The 17,224-nt window shown below is 42.6% G+C and overlaps 1 long non-coding RNA gene across 1 annotated transcript; it reads left to right on the forward strand.

Moving 5' to 3' along the window:
• Positions 1 to 5,485: 5,485 nt before the first annotated feature.
• On the forward strand, positions 5,486 to 9,030 carry LOC125945443 (uncharacterized). Its single transcript, XR_007466895.1, has 3 exons — positions 5,486 to 5,742; positions 8,412 to 8,528; positions 8,920 to 9,030. It is a non-coding gene; the product is annotated as an uncharacterized LOC125945443 (long non-coding RNA).
• Positions 9,031 to 17,224: the final 8,194 nt, after the last annotated feature.

Below are 17,224 nucleotides of genomic sequence, written 5' to 3' on the forward strand. Positions count from 1 at the left end.
GAGGAACCAGTTTGCCGCGAAATAAACGAATCAAATGAGGATCAACTTTCGACTGGGGCGCGATGTGCGCTTCTCGCCTTCCGCGGCGATATATAGGAAGCCGTTCGAGCCATCGAGCGCTGGTTTTGGACGCTGCGATCGTGAAGCTGTCATGCAATCCTGGGCGCTCGCTCTATGCCTCGTCGTTGCCGCGTCGGCTGAGTCTACGGAAACCGGTGAGTGCATGCAAACACGTGCTTTGACAATACTTATAGAAAAGTACAATATTGCTCTTCGCTTGGAAAGAATCATTTCTAGTAACTTTTTTTTGTTTGGTTACATTTAGTAGAAAAATAATGCTTCTATCTCAGTTACAACTAGTTTTTATGCAAAGAACAAGCCAACACACGACTTGACCATTCGCACGCCCCGTTAGAAATTATTTCAGCAATGTGAAACTAAAACACCAAGCTCAAGTAAGATAAAAATGCTATATAAACTACCACTAATGCAATTATGTATTTTTTCTCGTTGAACTGCCAACCATCCCCCAACGTGTGAAACCATCTGCAAAATTTCAGGCTCCCGTGAATGAACTACATTGGGCATCTGCACGAATACACACGCATTTCTTTATGTGGCCAGTACCCTCGAGAAACGGCTTCAACAAAAATTGTTTTCCGAGCTACATGACAGACAATGATCCGCTATTGCCAGAAAAGTAAGCACAATTTCAAGATCCGGCTCTCTTTTAAAAAAATCCGAGGACAACTAAGCACTTCTGGCGAATTGTTAATGTGACAGCACTATTATCTAATGGAACGCCGCTGAGTGGTCCTCCGAGGTATGAACTCCTCGCGTGCAAGCAAGCGAGCGCATTGAGACGCTAGGCCAAAGCCTGATTAGCCCAGTGGGCAACACACTCGGCTTCTGAGCGCGGGGTCGTAGGTATTAACCTCACTACCGCCATCGCTTTCCCTTTTGAATTCACTCTGTCATTTTATGTGAAAATTTCTTTAAAGCGATTATATATATACCGAGGTCCAGTTAGAACGCAGGCAAGAGCTTGCGCAGACATGGAACGCGCGCAAATACAGGCTTCCGAAAGCGAAAGCGATGGTGACGTGGCATCACAGCGATGCCCTCTCCCCTCACGCAACCCCTGGCCAACGTCTCCTAGATAGTACATGGCCTGTGCCCTCCTATCCATGACGTCCTGCTACCTTGGCCGACTGCCATAGAATCAAATGGACATGTTCCCTTCTAAACCGTGTTGATTTTGATGTCACTGCTTTCGTCACGCCTGGCTTGGCAATCGGAATTTAGGTCCAAGTAGCTTAACTTCATAAAGCAGGGTACTTAAATTTAAAAAAAAATATCTAATTCGTGACTATGGGAGTACACTAGGACATTGAATCTTCAACATTTACATAAACGATATTATAAGTATTAGCCATAATGCAAAGTTTGTCATCTATGCGGATGATACAAGTCTATTTTTTGCCGGTAATAACATTTCCGAACTTATTGAACAATCTAACGTCGCAATGAAAGCTCTTGAGGATTGGTCAGCAGATAATTCAATGAAGATCAACGAGGGTAAAAGTAAGGCTGTAATTTTTAGGCCAAAAAATAAACTGATCCCACCGCATGAAGATATTATTTTAAATTCACGTCCTGTAGAAATAGTGGAGCAGTTCAAATGCCTAGGGTTAATATTTTCTTCGAATATGTCATGGGACTGTCACGCTAATTACGTATTAAGCAAACTAGCTCAAATCACTGGTGCTATAGGTCGTATAAAATACATCCTTCCTACACAAACTAAGATGCTGTTATACAACTCAATCTTCAGCTCATATTTAAATTATTGCCAGTTAGTTTGGGGTACGACAACGTTTACTAACCTTGAGCGCATTCAATTAATCCAAAAAGCTATCTCCGACATGTGTATGATTCGTCATACAGACATCCGAGTGCAGCTTTATTTAGTCACTCTAGCGTGATTAAAGTACATAACCTTTATAAATATCGCCTTAGTGTCATCTTTAAATCGGAAATCAGAAGTAATATAACCAACTTCAGGAAATTAGCAGAACTAAGGAAAAGGGCATTAGGCTATCCAAGAAGGCATGGCGAGGAATTGATAGTACCGACACCTCGGCTTAATATTGGAAAAGAACGCCTTGAATATACTCTTCCGTCTCTTCTCAATGGCGATGCTGTCAATAATTTTGATTTGTTTTCCTTTTCGCGCGAAAAACTTCATAGTATGTATTTAAATAACATGGCTTAGGTTCGCTTATGCGTACATATTGCTGTTTTGTGTATTGTTTGGTTATTCCTTGGTGTACTTATTTATGTTTTAAAATTGTACAAGCTCCAGTACTGCCCCCCTGCTGAACATTACGCTTGTAGACTCGTCAAGCTGTCCTGGCGCAGCTTTTTTCTACAACCCCCCCATCTGTACTGTAAGATGGGAAATAAATGAAATGAAATGATCATTTGCACAATAAACGCCGGTATAACCTAAAACTATTCCCCTGTGTTTTCATTCCAAATTGGCGATTAGCCCTCCGTGATTGGTCAAAACGGCTCCAGCTCTGCTATTATGGGCGGCAACGGCTCCAGCCGGTTTGGCCGTTTGGAGCCGTTTAGAGCCGTTTTGGCCAGTCACGCAGGGCTAATGGCCGATTTGGAATAAAACAGATTAGCATAGTTTTTCGTTTTAGCGGCCAAATTCCAGATGCTCACCTAATTTTGCATGCTTGTTTGAGTGGTTCAAAGGAATTCGTTAGGCTTTGAATATCTGCGGTCCCGTAAAAATGTAGTGCAGATAAAAACAATGAAAATGTAACATATTCCCATACGCTCCGGAAAGCTCGCGGTCTGGGACATTTAATACAGTTCTGTTTTCTTTTTTTATCTCTTGAGATGTTTACCCGTTATGGGATATCCCTGAGATGTCCCTAAACACTCGATCCGGACCTCCTTGTGAGGTTCTCAGGATGTACTTGTGTTGTCTGGGCAATAAGAGTCACCCTAAAATGGGGTCTGACGTTAGCGTAGACCAAAAAAATATTATTTACTCGTACAAGCGCAAGCGAGTGTGTATTAGTGTTTGCTGTGCTATCCGGCAGTCATAATTTTCCGGGAGTTTTGCCTTTGATAAAGAATCATTAAAAAATTGTTCCACACTAGGTAAATATTGGTTTTAATGTTCATTCCTCGCTTGTGGTGCATAGAATCCAAGATGAAAGAAAGAAACGCAGACGGCAGTAGCTATCGTAATGTAGAGTTAACAGGGCGCCATTAACGAGTATATCGTAAATCTTTTTTCGACACTTCGTCATTGTTAACATAATACACTGCGCGCTTACGTACGTACGTTGTTCCATAGGAGGGTAGTAGTATAAACGTAGCATAACTGAAGATTATACACGTAAAACATATTCAGTATATATATTTTTAAATGTTAGGTTTAGTGTCCTCAAACCGCGCAGTGGGTTTTAATGAGCGTGGTAGTGCTGGGACTTCGAATTCATTCCGACGATTCGGTGGACTTTAACGTGCAGCTAATTCTAACCGAAGGAGCGTTTTGCATTCCGAAACTAAAAGAACCCACGCGTAGCGACCGAGAACCACACCTCCGCGGAGACAAGTCGATGGGTATTGAGGCAAAAAATGGCTAGGCGCGGTGCAAGCGCCATCTGTTTACACTTAGTGAACTAGCCGGCGAAAATTGTCAATAGTTTTCAAAACTAACATTCTCGCTTCCATTTTTGTACTTTGCTTTCGTGAAGCGCACGCACGTCAATCTTCGCTAGAATTATTTGAATATGAGTTATATTCTTTTTCCCTATTCATCGGTGTGACACATCTGAAACCTGTATTGAATAGGTCTCTATTTGCTCACGACCGTTTGCCAGATTTCAAGCAAAGCTTCCTATACCCATGCCTACACAAAGATAAACACAATTGTACGCGTGGCCGTCAGTTTTCTAGCATTTCAATACCACTTCGATAAAGCAGTGCTTCACATTAATTACAACATGTGTCTTTGGTCTGCTTATTTATTTAACTTTATTATATTCATGAACAGAATAACAATGACAGTAATTGAAATAACAGAAGCCAAGTATAGTAGGTACCTGTATATTTTAGGGATAGATCGTAAATCTCAGCCACAGTTGCGTGTGCAAATTTATTTTGAGTCGCCACATGGCCAGGTCCTGCTGTAACTGCAGTTCTTGTCCGATATAACACCTAATTTTCCGGGGAACACGGTGATGCATCCTTGCATTTATAGACTAATATTCCAACCACTTGTTGGCAGCTGAAGCATGGCTATACATTTTGAAAATAAGTTTATTTTTCTCCAACCACAAAATAGCAACAGAATGTAAAACAAATAAATTGTAAGCCAATATAAGAAGTGGCGAGCCACCTATGGGGTCACAAAAAAAAATCTAACTAGTGACGATACGATTCAGCGTTCCGTCATCACCGTGCTCACAGAATCACGAAAAGAAGAATAGAAACAAACATAACGGATACAGGAGCAAATGCATAACATAATTATGGAGTGTAGGCGTGTTGGTGAACGAAAGGGATCAATGGAAACAAAAACAATCGATAGAAAGAATAGACTCCCTGGGCAAGAGAAACCGGTTCGCAGGAGGACTTTTATGTAAACACGGTACGCAGGGAACCGGAAGATGTGATAGGCGTGCCTGCTGGAGGCTTCGCGCTAGATGCAAGGACACCAACTATGGGGCGACTGCATTTATGGTGGCCTTCCTTGTTCATGCCGAAATATCTGATTGCTCTAACTAAATTCGCACATTAATCTTACTCGCCGAAAAGTTCTGTTACTATTGCCCCGCTAAAATATTCAAACGTGCCCAAAACCACTTCCTGAAGATCAGAGGGCAAAATTTGATGAAGACCGGGAAACTGAAAAGAGCGAGCATGTTGCCCAGTCCATGTTTTCGTCTTAATTTGGGCTCGGCTTTATTTCCATCAACGATAGACTAAGTTTTCCAACTATGTGCGCAGCGCAACGTGCCTTGGGATTTTCGCTGAGCTACAGTGGGTTATGACGAGCGATCAGCGCTTACGTTGTTGCTGTTTGGTCCTTGATCGAAAGTCTAGATCTAGCTTAGGAAGAAGTAGAAATAAGTTTTAAGCAGAGGGTGAGAGGAGGGGGGTGTTCGTGTTTAAGTATGACAAGAAGAGTGCAAAGCTGTAACATCTTCTAGTACATTCCATGCTAAAAATAAATACGATTGATAAATTTCAATCGTATTTATTTTTTCAATCGTATCGTGCTTCACGGCGGATAAGCTTATGTATTCATTATGTAATTACTCGTGATGATGGAGAATCCGGCGCACGAGATTTGAGCTAAACTATATAAAAAGAACTCAATTGATTTAAATTTCATTTCATTTTCATTCAGACGGTGTATCCTGCAACGAAACCGTGGTGCAGCAGCTGAAAGAGATTGGCCAACGAATTGGATCGCTGCTCCCGGACCCATGGCTTCTGCCGGCGCAGTCCAGTGGTGGACGCAAGGGCAAAGGTTCTCTTCTTGGCTGGGGACTGGTATCTGGATTATCCTGGACACGGGCGGAACTCCCAGCCGATAGCTGCGGATCCCGGCTGCTCCTCAAAGTTCCTCTACAGGGATTGGCTAGGTTGGCGCTGCCCTTCGCTTCGACACCGCTGTACTTCCAGGGGTCTGCTCTTGCTACAGCAAACGTGAGCATTGCGACGAGCGAGTCGCCTCATTACTGAAGCACGAAACCTGCCGAGGGAAAAGAGAATTGCAAAAGGTTGCTGCACCACAGCCGTTGCGCCACAGTTTACGGTGGGAGTAGTTAGCACATTGGCGTCCGCAATGACTTTGTTTTCTAGCTCGTTGTCATAACTTCTCTAAATTACATCGCCCCTATATTATACCGTATCCAAATGGAGCCCTGAAGGCAGGCAGAGCAACAGTTATCGTTATTAACGGTAGCTCCGAAATTTTCCTTCGGTGCATATGTATCATAAGTTGCTTTTACCAACCTATGTGTAATGTATGAAATTTGCTTAATGTATGATGCCTTGCCCTGAAGACACGCAGAAACATTAAGCGCCGTAACATTTGAGTGCGGCAAATTTTTTATGCAGCCAACTTTTTGCAGGTAATTTTATGTACAGCGAATGGGCACGCTCTACATCGGCCATAGTGACTGTAGAGCAGATTATTTTTTGCATTCAACGAACGTGTTCGCGTGCTTTACATTGCAGATATTTTTGTTAAATTATTATTTCGGTAACTTATCATTGACTAGAAAATATCTTAAATTTTCAATGGCAAGCGATTATTCGCGAACAGTGATTCCACCATGCTTTGTCATATATCTCAATTCTCAAGCGTACTTCGAAAAATTTTCCCGCAAGCTCTCTCGCTATCGCTTTTCAATACGGGAATTCAATGCTAATTATAGTCAGAATGATGGAACGATTTCTTAAGAATGCAACTTCAGAAAACGTTACAAGAGCCGCAAAACACCTTTTATCAATATAAAAATAAAATATTTTATTTATCGAAAATTATATTCCGGAAAACATGTTAAGCCATCCTTAGTGTGCACAATCTTTCTTGTGACTCTCTGCGTCCGCTTTCCCGTCCTTGTATGTCTAGCGCTCTAGTAACTCATTTCGCCAATGCCCCAAATATACTTAAAACTTATTGTTGTAATTTAAAAGTAAGTATGACACGCTCACGACGAAATATTTGAGGCAATACAAGCAGCATTTGGAACACGATCGCAGCTGTTTGCAACATTGGGCAAACCTTACTGTTGAATTGTGCGCGTTACCCAAGGCAGGAGTGTAGGACGATCTCTATATAAAAAGTCCAGTATTCACTGTATCCCTCGTATCTGACACACGCCGAACTCGCTGACGCGGTGTTCTTCGTGACGTGTCCCTCTTAAGGCACAGGCATGTTGAAGTTAAGTATAGTCTTCTAGGCATGTCAATACTGTGGTGAATCAGTACGTAACTTCGTCTACTTTGTCTACTATGCTTGCCCATCCTTCAACTTGGTGTTCGAGACATTCAACCGCGGAAAACATGTCAATGAGTCGTCGTCGGTACGCTTCCCCCGTACGCGGTGGGCGGCAGTGCTCGAGTTTATGGCATCTAAACGCTCCGATTGCATTGAATTGATAATATACTCTCTTAGAATGGCACTTTCGCGCAAAACGCGGGTAATTATCTTATTCTAGGGGAAATAATGTAAGGAAGACATCCGATCTGGCACTCAGCCGCACAATGTATTTTTTTTACGCTTTCGTAACTTTCCGCTTCCTTAGCACGTTCGGCTTGCATCACGCACAATAACTTAACACTGCTGATCCCTCATTTACCTAACGCCACATTTTCCCGCTAATTTGCCATTGCAGAAAACATCACTTTTCTTTACACGAATGCTAGCCCAGCATTAATAGACGTCAGTGACTTTTTTTTTGAGAACGGCAATAAACACCTTCCCTGATGTTCTTAATCAGCTGAGAGGCCACAAAAATAAAATATATATGGCCAACAGAGCGTGCCACAGACCGCGCAGTGCGTGCAAGCCACAAATAATAAATTTTTTGAGAGTGCATAAACAGCAGCGCAATGCTCAATGCTGGCGTTCATCGTTCAAAAATTCGAGATAAGCTTTTTTGAATGGACGGAACAAAGCCTCTGCAACACGTTTACGCGATTGCAGGCCCGCAACCCAGGCTGAGGGTTAGGGTATCCTGACACTTCCCCAATTTATCCCTGCAGCGAAATATGGCTCAGCGCTACTTACATATATGTAATAATATTATATGTGCGTGTAACTATACGTATTACATGTTTTTATTATCGTAAGTCGGTGATGTGTTTGATTCATACATGGAAATAAATTATCAGAAATACTTCGAAATTTCCGTCCTAAGTCTCCGCAATGCCGCTCCCGAGAATAATTCCTGGATACGACCGTGCTTGTGTAGTAATTTGCGCTAAAAGCGGTTTCGACGGTGTATGATGCAGTGACTACGGCCGCTCAATTTTGTGGTGAATAGTGTACCATAATATACAGTACAACGTAGTTCAAACGTAAGAACTCACGAGGTTTAAAAAAAAACTTGAGTTGGAAGGTTGACTAACCATGTCAAGCCGCCTTCGCGTAACGAGCATGCACGCGGCGTCACCCGATGGCGTCATACGCTATTCCGTCATGATTACTCCATGTACACATACTTCTAAATATTTACATTATCCTGCTAGTCGCATTATGCCCATCACATATTACTTGTACAGCACACTGATTGTATACATTTCCTTTCAAAGCTTTCCGTGTCAGACAAATTTATGGTCTCATTATGATCACATCCTACCCGCAGCTTACGTGGCCTGGACCCCGTGTGACAGGTCTGACCGTGGACGAAGTAAGACTGACTGACTTGGCCCTCAAAAAACCGGGCAAGGAAGGAGACCGGGCAGCTGATTTTCTCCTGCAGGTAAAAAAAAAAGTTCTAACCCTCAGCATTTTCCCATTGATGACATGACAAAAAATAGTATTGATGCTAAGCTTCCTCTAAAACCAATGCAATGCTCTTACATGACCACCCGTTGCCCTTACATGACTCTAGCGCTCACTGTACTGATGTACAGCTAAGAGCTTCTTCAAAGGTATGTACAGTTTTGAGGCCCATACTGTGCAATTTAGAGCATGAATCTTCGATCGGCTCTAAATTATGCGATCAGTTCGATGAAACGAATCACCGACGCTCCCTTTAGCAGACAGCCCCAAGCTTCTGCAAGTTCGAATAAGTTCATCACTAAGGTAGCCGAATGTTTACACGCTCAATATGACTAAAGCACTGTACTGCACCATTTTGCCACATGCAGGTAACCAGCCGAGTGGTGGACCGCAGCATCCGCGAACAGCTGCCTCGACTCCTGCTGGTGGCTCTGGCCCCCCAGTCATCGCTCGTGCTGGAACGACGCCTGTTGGTGTACTGAGCGTATTAGTTGTATGCACTAGCATCTCTGCAGGGGGTCTACGCAGGCAGTTATATTATACACTGGAACCACCCGGGGAATCAGAAGGCTCCATTATTGCTATCTGGTCGGGGACTGTACATTATGGATACCTTACTGCAGCGACTTGCTCTGTTGTAGTTTTAGAGGAATTAAGTGACGCGCAAAATTGATTAACTAAAGTAGAACATTGATTCAGCAACACACAAAATAGGGGGAAAATAAGTTTGTTTATTGGTGAAATCATTGTGTCTAAATTCGAAAGTAAGCTGAAAGAGGTTAAGATAAAGAAAGACCCAGAAGATCTCGTCATCGCCATGTTACTCACCGACAAACATCAAGGATGAGCAGAAGGAAATTGTATGGGCAGACTGAAACACACAACCGAAAAGCATATTCAATGTCTGCGTAAAAAGAAGTTTTCATGAAATGCATAAGCACACTGCAGATTGTTTCAGCAATACCTGTAAAAATAGAGAATATCAAAGCGTCATTAGCATCTGCATTAACTATTGGCGTTCCTTGCCAGTCATGCAGTCCTTACGTCAATATTTAATGTAAAGACATATAGCTATGTCTACGAAAACAAACAGGGAAGAAAAGCACGAACTGTTAGGTTAATGTCGCCATATTGCTACTTTATAAGTTCCGCAGTTCTTTAGACATCATATACTTGAATGCTTAGGGCTAGTCAATTGAAATTATTCAATGTGCTGTTTCTTGACAATTGCATTTTTTCTCTAACATGCTCTTTTTGTTTTTTTAAATAAATCATTCAACAATAACTCTTTAAAATGGTGCGTCTTTTGCCTGCAGCACAGTCTGTCAATCGAATAATGTCAAATCTTGTTCGCAGAGAAATATTACCGAATTGTCATAGGAAAAATGTGGACCAATTTTCAGCCCAGTTAAAGACTAGACGACACATGTATTCACAATGGAAATGTCTATGAGAAAAATGGACGCTAAACCCCCGGTTACCCAATTACCCACTCGATCTGTGTACACATTTCACTTCTGTCCAATGAACATTCGCAGGCAGATAAATTTAATTCTTTGAAAGGTAATGTCATATCGGACCGACGAGGTATGTGGACTGAAAATGGCAGGGGTCCTTACGTATTCAAGCGACTGGCCACTTCAATGGCTAGAAGTGACGCCGGCCAAGCAACAGAAAGTTTATCAGTGCATTACGATAAGTTACCACCTATATGAAATAAATTCAAGAGCTGTTGTCGTCCTAGGGAGTCACTGATGTGAATAGTAATCGCAGCTCACAGTAAGTTTATTACCTTTTTTTCATTTTTACAATGTTTGCTAAAACGACACTAAAGGAAAGTATTAGACTGAACTAGAAATAAGTACTAGGCTGCTGGGAAACGATTCTGTCATTAGTAGTGAGAACAGAGCTTTCGCAAGCGAGAAAAAGGCGTACACTGAAAATCGGAGTGCCGCCGCCTACATGAGACTATGACACGTCTCATGTAACGTTAGCGCTAGCCGATTGAAAGAAAGCGGCTGAGCAGGAGGACTCATGATCATCGTGAACTGATAGGTTTTGGAACGAGTGATTCCAATGAAAACGCAGCAGTGGCACACTTCTGTGGCAATTTTCTACGCGACAATCATATTATCGCATACAGAAAATGATACAGTATACAGCTTAAAGTATCAGTAGTAGTAGAATTAATTTTAGAAAGACAACAGGGTTGGCCTGAGCTTGCGCCTGTAACCTGATACTCTGCGAAGGGGGGGGGGGGGGGGAGGAGCAGTAACGAAAAAGGTATAGAGGATTTGTTATATGGAAAACTCAGTTATGTTGCTGGGGAAACCAAGGCCTAAGTTGCCAAACCCCCTTTTTTATGCCAGGCACTAGACATTTAACGTCACCGTCAAATGAAGAAAGCTGTCACCACGTATAAGTCCTATGCTACACACATAAGCAGCTTCACGTCAAACCTTCACAAATATAAGAAATTTCTTAAATACTAGTTGCATATAAAGCAAACAGGTTTTCTACTGAATACGCAACCAAGGAAGGCTCTTCCATTTACGATGAATATACATAGTTATCAGGCGAGAACAGAGGAAGCCGAGTATATTAGCAATTGTAGAGAGCGAGGAGAGACGTAGAACAAGGAAAAGCGTGGACCTAAGTGCACCTAAATCTAAGAAAACACCCGTGCACTTCGACGTATGTGCACGTTAAAGAACCCCAGGTGCTCCAAAACTCCAAACTATTGCGGAGTCGTCCACAACGGCGTGCCTCATAATCATATTGTGGTTTGGGCAAGTAAAACCCCATGATTTATTTTAATTAATTTTTCTCGCAAGCTTTCACTCGCCCATACCGTGCGCAGCGACGATGTTATTGTGTTTGGACGTTATACAGAACATCACGGCGACGGCTCAACAGAAATGTATTGCAGTGTCCACATAATTGCTGTCGCAATAAAATACAACAGCTTATTGCTGAAAGTGTTCGATTATTTTGTCGAAAACGCCCGTTGCTTCCGTCGTCTGCTGCGCACAAGCCATTGTCCGCTGCATTAGCCAGTGTTTGTGACCCTGAGAAACCGAATTAGTCATCGGAATAAGTGGTGATGAGCGCACGTCTTAGGCCACGTTATCGGTATCTCGTGGAACGCAAGTGACTAAGACCGATTCGGTTGGCTGAGAAACGGCAGAATCTCGCCGATAGCGGTGCACGCAACACAGGTATCCGCTTGCAAGACGCAAGCGCCGGCGCTGCCACCCCTTGATCACTTCACTGCTTGCCCGCACCGCGTGAGGAAGCTTCAAGGCACCGCCTTGCGTCCATTTCTTTTTTGCTAATAAAAGAAGCCAGCGTTATCATAATCTAATTGACGTGAAAATTCATTAATAGGACATACATCACACCAACAACACTAAGCAGGATCAATCCTGACCTTCCTACTGAATGCCCACACTGCGACCACGAATGCAACTATTTCGAACACATGCTCTGGCTGTGCCCTGCCAACGCGGACACGGACTTTCCTGACCAGTCCTCCTGGGACTCAGCGCTCAGAAGCACAGAGCTCATCGCACAGCTCAAGGCTGTCCAGAGGGCCCGGGCCGTCGCCGAAGGACTCTGTCTACCGCCCACGGCCTAGGTGTAGCCACGGACTGATTGGCGAGACCTCCGGCCACGCTTTAATTCTTTCTCCTCAGGACCTAAATAAAGTTCGTACTCACTCACTCTTGATTACACTCTCAACCCAGCAGTGAAAGTGAACGAAGTCGCAGAATGGTAGTACTTTGGAGCAAACCAGGCAGCCGCTGGTATCGAACAGCTATTCACCTGCGTATTGTTCTGCTTCCACGCAGTTTTTCCTGCGGTCAGGCGCTTGGTGGCCACATCGACACTTGTTCCAGCTACACCATTCTTGCATCTTGAACTTCACGGAATGCCACATGCGTCAACGCTTTCGCCACAAGCCTGCAACGAACCACGCCTGCGTGGTACTGACCTGTGACGTCATGCGGCCCCTATAAGAAGCAGAATCGACGGCGGACCGGCATCACTTTGGAGCAAACCAGGCAGCCGCTGGTATCGAACAGCTATTCACCTGCGTATTGTTCTGCTTCCACGCAGTTTTTCCTGCGGTCAGGCGCTTGGTGGCCACATCGACACTTGTTCCAGCTACACCATTCTTGCATCTTGAACTTCACGGAATGCCACATGCGTCAACGCTTTCGCCACAAGCCTGCAACGAACCACGCCTGCGTGGTACTGACCTGTGACGTCATGCGGCCCCTATAAGAAGCAGAATCGACGGCGGACCGGCATCACTTTGGAGCAAACCAGGCAGCCGCTGGTATCGAACAGCTATTCACCTGCGTATTGTTCTGCTTCCACGCAGGTACGTTCTCTCATAGAACCTTCTTACGAACTGTCTTCTAGCTCCTGGTTTGCTCCAAGTGTGCATGCTTCTGTGTTATCAATATGGGAGACAAGGTACCGTCTACAGTAAAAGAGCTGGGGAAAGCCTTTGCTGACCTAGCGGATCGGTTTACTCTTGCACAGGTAGAACTGAAAAAGGAATTAGGAGGGCTTATAGAAAGAGAACTAGAAACTGTGAAGGCATCAATGGATGTTATGAACGAGAAATTTGAGCAGTTCAAGGCCGAGGTGGTGACGCTAAGGAAGGACGTTGCTTGTGTCAAAACTGAAAATCGGGAACTTAGAAAGGAAAACAGTCGTCTTGTGAATGAACTGAAAGAACTCAGGAGAGATGTAGTCGACCTACAGCAATACAGTAGAAAGAACAATTTGGAAATCAAAGGCGTCCCTTTGCGACAAAATGAAAACCCTTTCGTGATCATACAGACCATTTGTTCTTCTTTGAAATCAGAAATCAGTGAATCAGACGTAGAAACGGTCCATCGTGTACCGTCAAAAGATAAAAATAAACCAAACATAGTTGTCAAGTTCGCGTCACTCAGAGCAAGAGACCGAGTCTTGAAGGCAGCTAGGAAGTGCAGAATAAATACTTCTGCCCTCGGCTTCGAGGACAGTGATCCTATATATATAAATGAGCACCTCTGTCCAGCGAACAAAGTGCTCCTAGGAAAGGCCTTGGCAGCAAAAAGGGAAAAAAACTGGCGTTTCACATGGGTGTCTGCAGGAAAAATCCTGATGCGGAAAGCTGAACAAACCAAAGTGCTGCATGTTACATGCGCAGAAGATCTGACACAAGTAGTGTAATCCTATGGCTTATAGTGTATCACAAATTGAACAAGCAAAACTAGGCAGTGATGACTTATCTATTCTTCATATCAACATAAGAAGCATCCGAAAAAATTCAGATAACCTCCTCGCTTACTTGTCGCAGCACTCTTTTCGCTACGACATTATTGGCGTCACGGAAACATGGCTAAAAGAAAGTGAATCCGCCCATATACCGGGATACGAAGTAATCTCGCTGCCTAGATGTAGCTCTTCACGTGGCGGCGGCGTTGCATTGTTTACCAGGAACGGGCTTGGATTCCGCTGCTGCGATGTTCAGAAACACAGCACAAAAACAATTGAGGCACTTTTTGTTCGGTTCAGTTGTGGTCTTCTAATGGGTGTCATTTACCGGCCTCCCAGCTCGTGTAAGAACGAATTTATTGCAGAAATGGAGGCTATTTTGCTGCCGTTCACAATACAAAATGGTCCTATTGTTATCTGTGGTGATTTTAATATTGATTTATTGGGTAATGATTGCAGTGATTATGTATTTCTTCTCCAGTCATTCAACCTTAGAAATGTTATCACGACTCCCACTCGAATTAGCAGCCAAACTGCGTCTTTAATAGACCACATGCTATTCAATCAAGACATCGCGTTACGTGCAGGTGTTTGTGATGTTGCCATTGCGGACCATTGCCCTATATTTCTGTTGTTGCCGCGGGCTTGTATGTTACCTCTGTATCAAAGGCGTCCAAATGAATTTGTCCGCGTAGACTATGCGAGTGTTAAATCACTGCTTCAATGTACTGATTTCGCAGTCTTGCAAAACGTGGATGTAAACGTTGAGTTTCAGAATTTTGTCACTCATATTAAACAGATATTAACCCAATGTACGCATACGTACTCAAAGCACAATTATGAAGTACCCGTGTGTCCGTGGATGACACAAGAGATTCTTGGCATATTAAAAAGAAAGGACTCATACTACAATAAATGGAAAAAGAACAGATCGAACAAATACTACCATGACCAGTTTAAGTACTACAGGAATAAATCGGTTGCAATGATGAGAAAATCAAAAAAAGAATACCTGACTAGGCTTATCACACGAAACAAAGGCGATACAAGACAGCAGTGGAATATCGTGAAGGATGCAACGGGGTTGAATCAAGAAAGGCGAGTAACCCCGAGTAGTATCTCCCCGCAGGTGGCCAATGAATTTAACAATTTTTTTATCAACGTTGGTTTAAACCTCGCGAAAAAATTTCCATTGTTGACACCAACCGGTAGTGTACGCATGGCTCTCGGCTGTACTTTTCAGTTTCACGTCATTACGATCGATGAGATTAAATCAGTTGTCAGTAAGATGTCGGTTAATAAAGCAGCCGGCCATGATTCTATCCAGACAAGAGTGCTTAAGGAAAATATCAATACTCTATGCCCACATTTATGCCACCTCTTTAATCATTCACTAGAGAATAGTTGCTACCCAGACATACTAAAAATTGCTAAAGTCGTTCCCATATATAAATCTGGAGATCAGAACACACCATGTAGTTATAGGCCGATATCAGTTTTAAGTGTCATTAACACCCTTTTTGAAAAATTAGTTGCGCAACAATTAAAGGAATTTATTACCGAGAATAATATTATAGTTCCACAACAACATGGATTTGTTTCAAACAAATCAACATCTACAGCCGTATTAAGCCTTTCACAGCACATTTATTCTGCCATGCACCAAGATGAAATTGCAGTTGTGCTGTTTTTAGACATCAAGAAGGCATTCGACACAGTTTGCCACACTATACTATTGCGCAAATTAGAAGGCTATGGCTTTACTAATAACGTACTGAAATTTTTTTCCAGTTATTTATCATTTCGTAAACAATATGTGGTAATTAATGATTTCATATCTGAAGTTAAATATATATCATGCGGCGTTCCACAGGGATCCGTTCTGGGTCCTTTATTATTTTCTCTTTACATAAATGATCTTCCTCAGGCACTGCACTTCTCAGAAACTCTGATGTATGCAGATGACACGGCACTTACATTTACTGGTAAATCGCTTATAACACTGCAGAACCGTATAATGGTGGAACTGTCAGCTCTGTCTTCCTGGTTTTCAGGTAATCGACTGACGCTGAATGTAGCAAAAACAAAATATGTAATTTTTCATTCTAGACAAAAGACACTAGACTACAGTTTAATTTCTCTCTCGTTAGACGCCAGTTTAATTGAGCAAGTATTCTCGTTTAAATACTTAGGGGTTCTTTTCGATAATCATTTACATTGGAAGGACCACGTCAACAATGTATGTAAGAAATTAGCGTTCGGGTGCTACACTCTGATAAAAGCCAAGCAGTATTTTCCATCTTCCGTGCTTAGATCTCTATACTTTTCGTTCTGTCACTCTCACATTAGCTATTGCATTGAATCTTGGGGAATTACATATGTGACATACTTATCGCCTTTACTGCGTCTTCAAAAACGGGCATTACGGATTATTAGCTCCAGCGCATTCTGCCTATCAAGCACAAATTTTTTTGAAGAGCTTCGTATTTTATCTTTTACGTCATTGCGAAGTTATAAGATCAGCATCACTATAAACAACATTATTCAAACTAATTCTCCATTACCGTCGAGCATTTTCTTTTTCCCAAACCGTGACACTAGGCATGCTTCTAATCTCAATTTTAACCTACCAAAATGTAGCAACTTGTACGGTGAACGGCTAATTCAGTTTGCCGGCGCCAAAGTTTGGAATGAGCTACCAATAGAAATAAAAGTAGCTAGAGATTTTGACATGAGTTGCAAACTGTATTACTTATCTAACCAAACAGAACGGTGAAATGTATTGTTACTGCTGCGTGATTGTTCTTTCTTTTTCGTATTTTTGTTTTTCTTTGTTTTTCCCCTTTGATTTGGGTTGTGAAATGTTTGTTTCCTTCAGAGAATTGTTCAATTGCTTAAGTATAAATCTGTGGTTGTTAGAATTTGGTTGCTTGTTTTTCTCCTTCTACATAACCTGTATGCAAAGTCAATATTGGACCGGCTACTAGCTATTAAGCTATCGGTCCAAACAGTGTTTTGCGCATTCATTTCGGGTCTTAAATAAAGTGTTTCCTCCTCAAAAAAAAAAAAAAAAAAAAATGTTTAATCTGTATTATGTCAAATAAACGCGTTTTTTTAAAATATTATGGCCCAAACCTAAATACCAATATCATCAGAGACCGATGCAAATGCTATGAGCACGCTTTATTAACAAAACATTTTCATGGCACCAAACGACAGGGGAAATTCAGCTATACACATGCCTCTCGGCCTCCATTTCATATGGCCGCTCATTAGCACAATTCGCGCGGCTCGTCACAACACAAGTCGACCCTTCCTGGGGCGCTCCTCACGGGATATTCTTTCAGCTAATCAGCAAGCTGTAATGGCGGCTCTTTTGGACCGCCACCACGTATT

Source organism: Dermacentor silvarum, chromosome 5 (genome assembly GCF_013339745.2).
Source record: "Dermacentor silvarum isolate Dsil-2018 chromosome 5, BIME_Dsil_1.4, whole genome shotgun sequence".
In the NCBI taxonomy this organism is placed as follows: Eukaryota; Metazoa; Arthropoda; class Arachnida; order Ixodida; family Ixodidae; genus Dermacentor; species Dermacentor silvarum.